At 39.9% G+C, this 7,860-nt stretch overlaps 1 long non-coding RNA gene across 1 annotated transcript; it reads left to right on the forward strand.

Moving 5' to 3' along the window:
• Positions 1–2,269: 2,269 nt before the first annotated feature.
• LOC121051644 lies at positions 2,270–3,055 on the forward strand. The gene is made up of 3 exons (XR_005806331.1): positions 2,270–2,334; positions 2,433–2,513; positions 2,922–3,055. It is a non-coding gene; the product is annotated as an uncharacterized LOC121051644 (long non-coding RNA).
• The last annotated feature ends 4,805 nt before the right edge of the window (positions 3,056–7,860 follow it).

The following is a 7,860-nucleotide window of genomic DNA, read 5'->3' on the forward strand; positions in this document are numbered from 1 at the left end:
AGCGGACTTCAAACTCGAATTCAAAACATAAAAATGTACAGAACAACTCCGTGAGCTTCTGCTTTTCTGAGTGCTCCTGCTGGTGGAGGTCGGTCAGGGAAAAGCAAAAGGTGAGAAATGAAATGTTTTTCACTTGTCCTTTTCTTTTTGAAAAGGAAAAAGCAAAAGTAGCTTTAGAAAAGTCTAAAGTTCTACAGCTGCTTTTTTGGTGCTGATTCTTCACCTGTAGCTTCACATGTTCTCGTCTGTTTCAGATTGGTGGCCAAAGACAAAGGAGTTGTTGTCTGCCTGGGCCATGCGAGTTGTTGTTGCATTGTCCTCGACGTCTGTATCAACATACATCTTGTGGTGGTTGTCATTTTCAAGCTTTTCCACCCAACGCATACATGCCATTGTCGAGTCTATCTCTTTTCTGGTTAGAGATAGGAATAAGTCACTGCTGACTACGTCAGGATGATCGTAAGCAGTGATGATTGTCTTTTCTCCTGCTGCCAGGAAGGTATTGTTGACATTTTCAGAGATGATCTTTTTGATGTAGTCAAAAGCCATGGCTTTCATCCAGGGGATGCTGGAATTTGGTTGGCCGTTGTATGCTACACAAGCTGGTCACTACTACAAAAAGTGCATCACACAACACCCATCAGATAACGGAACAAAGATCCTCTGTTGTCTGTTAATGTGAACTGCTTTGTACAACGCTATTAATCATGTTCTGTTGTGTGAATGTCAGGAAATTGATAACCTTTTCCTCATAACTATATTGCACAACACAATTAAGCATGGTCTGTTGTCTGAATCTTACAAAATTTTGCTGCAGATTTCCCTCCACTCTCAAGTCATAACTCCATCCCGAGACAATGAAATTTGTGCTACAAGGTACAACGCTTTAGTTATTTCTATTGTATGACAGACAGCTGAGCGCCAAATTTTCAGAAACCTCGCTTGAATGTCTAGGTTACAATTTCTACTAGGTGTATCTAGTGCAAGATGCAAAAATTGTACAACGGATTGTAGCCATTCTATTGTCTGAATGAGGAACATGAGCGGGAAAATTTTCATTTTAGCTCAAATAGGCGGCATGTTTCCCTCCTTGTTTTGGCATTATCTTTTTATGTAATACACTCATACGACAGTGTTTTACTTATCTGTTGTGGGAGGGACTTACAAATTTACTCATGTTTTTATTGATGACACATCCCTAGCCATATTCGTTCAAAAGAAAAAAAGAGAGAGAAAAAAACCTCTCTCCTCTCCCGAAGCCTCTCTCTCAGTCCTCCTTCGCCTGGGTTCACTTCACCTTTCTTCCTCATATACTGACCCAAATTCCCAAATCTCCTCCTCCTCGCTCCCAAATCCCCACACCGCCTCCTCCTCGCTTTCAAATGAGTGTCAATTGAAGAGATGCTGAAGACTACACCTTTGCCAAAGCTCTTTAAGACTCTTCAGATCTCCGACTCCAACGAATATGACTCTAAATCGAGGGCGAGATCGTTAGGAAGCCTTGGGATTCACCGTCGTCACAAGACTCAGCATCGTCAGGCTTGTGTTTTTGCTCAGAAGCCATAGAACACGATGCACTACACAGTGGTGAGCACCACCGGCGCCATCGGCAAGCTCAAAGAGGTCGAGATCGAGTCTGGCGAGATCTTGTACCCCGGCCTCAGTAAAGGGGAGAAAGCATGGCACCTCTTATCCATTCTATTGACAGTGCCCTAATTCTCTGATTTGTTCGACGGAGGGGGAAACACTTTTCACGGCGGCCATGGCCGCGGTTTCGGCCATAACCTTTCACTTCTCCCCTCAAACTCTTCTTCACTTATATGCTATATAATGCATAGAAGATGGAATAAGCAAATTGAATGTAAATGTTGTAGTGAGCAGCCAACATTATCACCATCCATGCTTTAGTTTTACCATCTTGTAACATAATTGAGCACACAGTTGCCTCTAATATGTGCTCACTTTTACGTATTTCCACTTTTCCTGCCCCTCTAGTTTCTGTTCTTGTTAAACTGAGTGTAACATCATTCCTAGTATTTAGCGTGAAATGCATTCCACAGTCTGCTTCTGAAAGTAAGGTCTAAACTCATGCATCTCTTTAGAAGAAATCGACACTTAATTATAGGAATGTGTCATTGATAATTACGAAATTTATGCTTCTCCTTTGGGAACTAACTAAAGAAAAAGAAAACAAATTCATACAACATGGTAGGTTTAGGTAATTTTAGTCATTGTTTTGTCTGTAGAAGGCACTTTCATGATACTGCAAGTATGTAATTGTGAAGTGAGTGTGTCAGTCTATGTATGAAAGGGAATGTCTTCTTAATTGAACCGGTGAGTTGCATGCCTCACATGAATGTTCTTTTTCAGCTGACTTGCTGATATAATTGATGTATAACATATGGGAACTAATATATGGTATTCTTAATCAGGGTACTAATCAACAGGCACAACATGCAAATGTAAATATGGTATCCTTATTTCAGTACTTCAACTTCACTGCACATTCAAATGTAAGTATGTTCTTTCATTTATATTGATAGAACTGTAAGTTTGGATTTGGAGGTATTGATTTTCATTATTAAGCTTGAAACTCTAGTGGTATATCCTCATGTGATGGTCTGGTGACAGAAATGACCTGTATAGTTTGTTGTTTGCAAGTATGAGAGCTGAAATAAGCGAAAGGCTGCCTTGCATTGAGAATGACCTGCATATGTGCATGTTTTATATTGTATCAGCTTTTGCTTTTTTTAATTGTTAGTTAGAATGCAGCAGCCATCAAAGCTAGCTAGAATGCTTTCTATTTTTGCTACATGGTATAGATGAATGTATGGATGATTGATAAATATGTATAGATCTATAGCAATATTTGGAGCAGAAATATGTTGAGCTAATTAATAGTATTAACTTTCTTTCTGCAGGTTGAGGCTGAAGTGTAAAAGTTGGAGCAGCTCAAGTCAAGTAAGCTCAAATAGATCATTTTGAAAAAGAAGTTGGAACTGGAGCATCCACCCGACACACTAGGTGCAGCTCCCTTAGCACTACACTATGCAAGTATGAGAGAACTTTAGTCGCAAATATTTCTCTTGCAAAGATTTGTTTGTATCAGCTTTTGCTATTTTTCAATGTTAGCTAGGATGTAGCAGCTATCAAGCTAGCTAGAATGCCTTCTTTTTTGGTTTTATGGTGTGGATACATGAATGTATAGATGATTAACAAAGGCTGCTAGCTCTTTTGGTACATTAGACGCTTGAATTAGAGTACTTCATTACGTAATATATATTGAGCATTATATTTGTGCAAATATTCCAGGTACAATATCCATAATGCATGAACAATAGTGAATTAAATTACGTGGTATGAATACGAATATGTCGTTAATCACACAACAAATAACTTGTAATCACACAACGGTCCCTATAAAATTTTGTTGTCTCATTAGTACTCACACAACAGTACAAATATGTATCAGTTGTCCAATGTTAAATCACCCAACGGTATAAAAACAATGTGTTGTATGACTTGTGAAGAATTCAACACTGAGCCTCACACATACAACAGTTACTTATGATACTTGTTGTGTGAAGGAACAACCAACAACAGTCGCCATATTTTTCTGTCGTGTGACAAGTTAACCAACAACAGCGTGTACTTACTACTGTTGTCTGAGTGTTATGTTTCTGTTGTGTGAGAAGTTAACCAACAACGGCGTGTACTTACTTCTGTTGTCTGATCACCATCGAAAATGTGCCGCATCCAATTTCTGGCATTGGCATGCGCAGAACTGGTGCAACGGTTATAAGCAATGCGTTGTGTCTATGATATTCAAATAACGGTGTTTCACCGTTGTGTGAGTGTGCTCATCACACAACATCGAGATAGACGACAGACATGGTGCACATCACACAACAGATTTCCACCGTTGTGTGATGCAGTTTTTATAGTAGTGGGTTGAAGATATCTTCTTTGAATAATTCTCACATAATGATATGGAGGAATATATTCAACCTCACCGTTTGCCTTTTGGATCCATTCTGGAGGAGTGGATCTGAACTTCAGACGAAGTGTACAGTCTTTTCTTCTGATATTTTTGATTGTGTTGACAATAATTAGCGGCAAACCTTTTAGATCATCGTTAGTTTTAGTCCACAGATTATGAACAAAACCATTTTCAACAAGCCAAATCTTGTGTTCTTGGGGATGTTCACTCTGAACATTTACCAGATATCTTCCAACATATGGTCCTGCGACGATAAAGAGAGTTGGAGGAACTAGGTTCTCTAGATTATGCCTTCCTATCAGACTATGGAATTCATGCCAGTCTGATTCATTGAGTGCCATGATAGGGACCTTAGCACTTTCTGGACTTTCCAGGAAGGAGAGTTGTTTTTCTTTTCTGACAGCACTCTGCTGCGTAGGAAGCTCTTCACCTTGTGGTCTACCATTTGCGTAAAGCTCTTCAGCTAATGCAAAGAGGGCTGGGAACATCAGACCACTGCTTCTTTCTTGAAAGGCAAATAAGAGATTATCCAGGATTGCCTTCTGGTGATAAGCTAGTCTCCTGCCAGTTCTGAACACAGGAGTGTCAAAGGTTCTTAATTCATAATTAAAAATATTGATAACTCCACTAGGAGTTGGTCTGCTTTTTGGCAAAGCAGCAGCCATCAACGGTCTTGATGTGCCTTTACCGTCTGCCGTTTGAGACGGGCTAGCCAATCCTTTACCCTGGGATTGATCAGTTGAGGCCAAGCCTTTTGAGCTTAGCAGAAACCTTTTAAGGATTTTCTCCTTGGTTTCTTTTGGATCCTCTTCAGGTTCCTGTTCTTTCCCAGCTCTTCTGCTTCTGGGATTACGACCTTCGTCGTCTTCTCTTTGGCTGAACAATGCCATTTCTCTGGTCAATGCGTCTGGAAGATAATTCTTGTTACCTGCAATTAATTCAATAGTATAATCATATTGGTTAAGAAATAATTGCCAGTTTGCTAATCTTCCTCTATCAGCAGCTTTGTCAAGTTTAAAGTTTTTAAAATTCTTTACTCTGGCACAATCGGTGCTTTCCAAGATATGCTGGAGAATTTAAAATCGTTTTCTTGACAGCTAAAATTTCTTTTTCCCCTGTGGGATAATTCAGTTCTGCAGGGCTGAACTTGCCACTACAAAATTTGCAGATCTTTTCAATGTTAGTTCCAGGCGCTCTCGCCAGAACAACACCGGACCAGTAATTATCGCTCGCATCTGTTTGGAGGATAATTTCATCGTTCTCTTCTGGTTGTTGAAGAGGAGGGAGGTTTTTGCAGAGATTTTTTATCTGCTTCACGATCTTTTCATCATCTTCAGTGAAGCTCCATTTTCTTTTGGAACTTGTCTTAGGAGATAACATTGCTGTTAACCCTGAGATTTTGGGGATGAAATCTCTCCCATAATTTATGACACCAAGGAATCTCTCTAGACTCTTAGCATCAGGAATTCTGTCTGGAAACTTCCAGATCTTTTCAAGGATATGTGGTTGGAGCTTTATGACTCCATTCTTGATGTTTATCCCTAGGAAATCAACTTCATCGAGGATAAAGAAGATTTTCTTCTCGCCTAGGATAATTCCATGCTGAACTATCAGCTTTACTACCTTGTGGAGGTGTTTCATGTGTTCTTCTCTGTTTTTGGAGAAGACCAGGATGTCATCTATGTAGACGACGCAGAACTCCGCTACATGCTTGAAGATGTTGTCCATCTTTCTCTGGAAGATTGAGGGAGCTTGCTTCAGACCAAAAGACATTACCAACCATTCGTAATGACCTTGTGGTGTTCCAAATGCAGTGAGAGGAATGCTCTCAGGATGCATCTTGACCTGCCAGAAACCCGACTTTGCATCGAATTTCGAAAAGACTTTGGCTCCTCTGAGCTGGTTGATCAGCACTCTAACTTGAGCGATCTGATAGCCATCTTTGACAGTCTTCTTATTGACATCTCTGTAGTCAATAACCATTCTAGCTTTTCCTCGTAGGTTCTCTGCATGATTTCTCACGTAGAATGCTGGAGCATGATGAGGGCTAGTGGAAGGTTGAATTAATCTCTTCTTCAGGAGATCTTCAATATCACTTCTGAATTCTTTTTGATCTTCCTCTTTGTACTGAGGAATGGGTTTGACATGGCAGATAGCGTTCATGTCATGCAATCTCAATTCACAGACCACTGGGTCTTTTTCCCAAAACTTCTGAGGATTTGTATCCACATTCTGTTCGAGTAGTTTCTTGATTTTTTCAAGAGTGGGAATTTGCTGAGGCTCAAGCTTGTTCTGAAAGTGCTTGAGGTTGTGCTCATGGATGAAACTAGCTTCTTCATCTTCACTAGTTTCTTCTTCTTCATCTTCTGAAGATTCTTCAACAAGCAGTTCTTGTTGTTGTTTGATTTGGAGTATAGGCTCAAATTTGGGCTTGTAGGGGGTAAGATCACCACTATTCTGTTGCGATCTCTGATATTGAGTAGTAAAACCGGGACCTACCACACTTTTTGCTTGTGTGAGTCGGTCTGCCCAGAACACCCGTTCTCCTTTCCTGAAGCCTATCGCTTCTTCATCCTGAATGAATCGTTGTTGGAGAATGAAATCATTTCCCAACAAGAAATCAGATCCTTGGCCTTCAGATTGCCAAACATTCTGGATGATAAATGTTCCTCGACCAATGGTGATATGAACATTTTTTGCTACTTGCTTCATGGTAAGATGGCTTCCATCAAATGTAACACCAGTAGCTGACTTTTTCTTGTCTTCTTTCCAGAGTTCATCTAGAATTGCAAATTGATGAAGCTCATTTTCTTGAGCTTGTTCCATTGGAATGAATGGTTTACATTCTTCTGGAACATTTTCCTGCGTGGGTGATTTGTCTGCACCATCATCCCAATCTGTAGGAATTATCTCTTGAATGTTTGGATTGCTGAACCATGCCGGAGGGTCATATCTGACTTTATAGTCAAACTTTCCTGATGGTTGACCAAGTAGATCCCATGTTGCGGTATCTTCTTGTCGTTCAGCATCTTCTTGTCATTCTAAGAGATGAACAGTTTCTGGTGGTTTCACCAGTTCTACATTTTCTGGTATCTCAACCAGTTCAATATCTTCATCGATTTTTTCTTCATCGATGATTTCTTCCTTTTTCGAGGAAGAAGGTTCTATAGTTTCCTGGAACAGAGTTTCAACTTCTTTCGCCTTTTGCTCAGCGAAATACTCTTCATATTCTTGCTCAACCAACTGGCTGACAAGACCTTTCTTGGTTTTTCTTCTTGCTTCAGCTATGAAGCATTCTTTGTGATAAGTCTTCTTAGACTCCTCACAAAACATAGGGAGACCATTCTTTTCGTGACATAGGCAGTAGTCACAAACGAATGTACCAGGGTTCACCTGTTAAGAAGACATGAAGGATTCTGTCTTGCTTTCTTCCCAGTTTTTGATTCTTAAAACATTCATTTGTCTGGATTTGAAGTACTCTACTTCAGAATCTATCTCAAACTCATCTGATGACTCTTCTTCTTCTTCAAACCAGGCAGAGTAGACTGACCTGTCGTCTTCTTCATCATCAGAATAGGCTATTTCATAACCTTTCATGTTTGCTGTTTCTACTATTTGCTCATATTCTTCGAAGAGAGCTTTAGTAGGTCTTTTACCCTTTTCCGGGCATTCATTGGCATAGTGCCCTTCAGCTTTGCATAACCAACATCTGCAGGCTTTTTTGCTTGGTTGTTGTTTATGCTGATGAGAATTCTTCTTTTTCTTGAAGAATTTTTTCTTAGGATCTTCGTCCTGCTGCTTCCTGTAGTTGGAACTTCTCTTGAATTTCCAATTCTTCTTCTGATTACTCCTTTTGAATT

The sequence above is a fragment of the Rosa chinensis genome, chromosome 1 (genome assembly GCF_002994745.2).
Source record: "Rosa chinensis cultivar Old Blush chromosome 1, RchiOBHm-V2, whole genome shotgun sequence".
NCBI lineage: Eukaryota > Viridiplantae > Streptophyta > Magnoliopsida > Rosales > Rosaceae > Rosa > Rosa chinensis.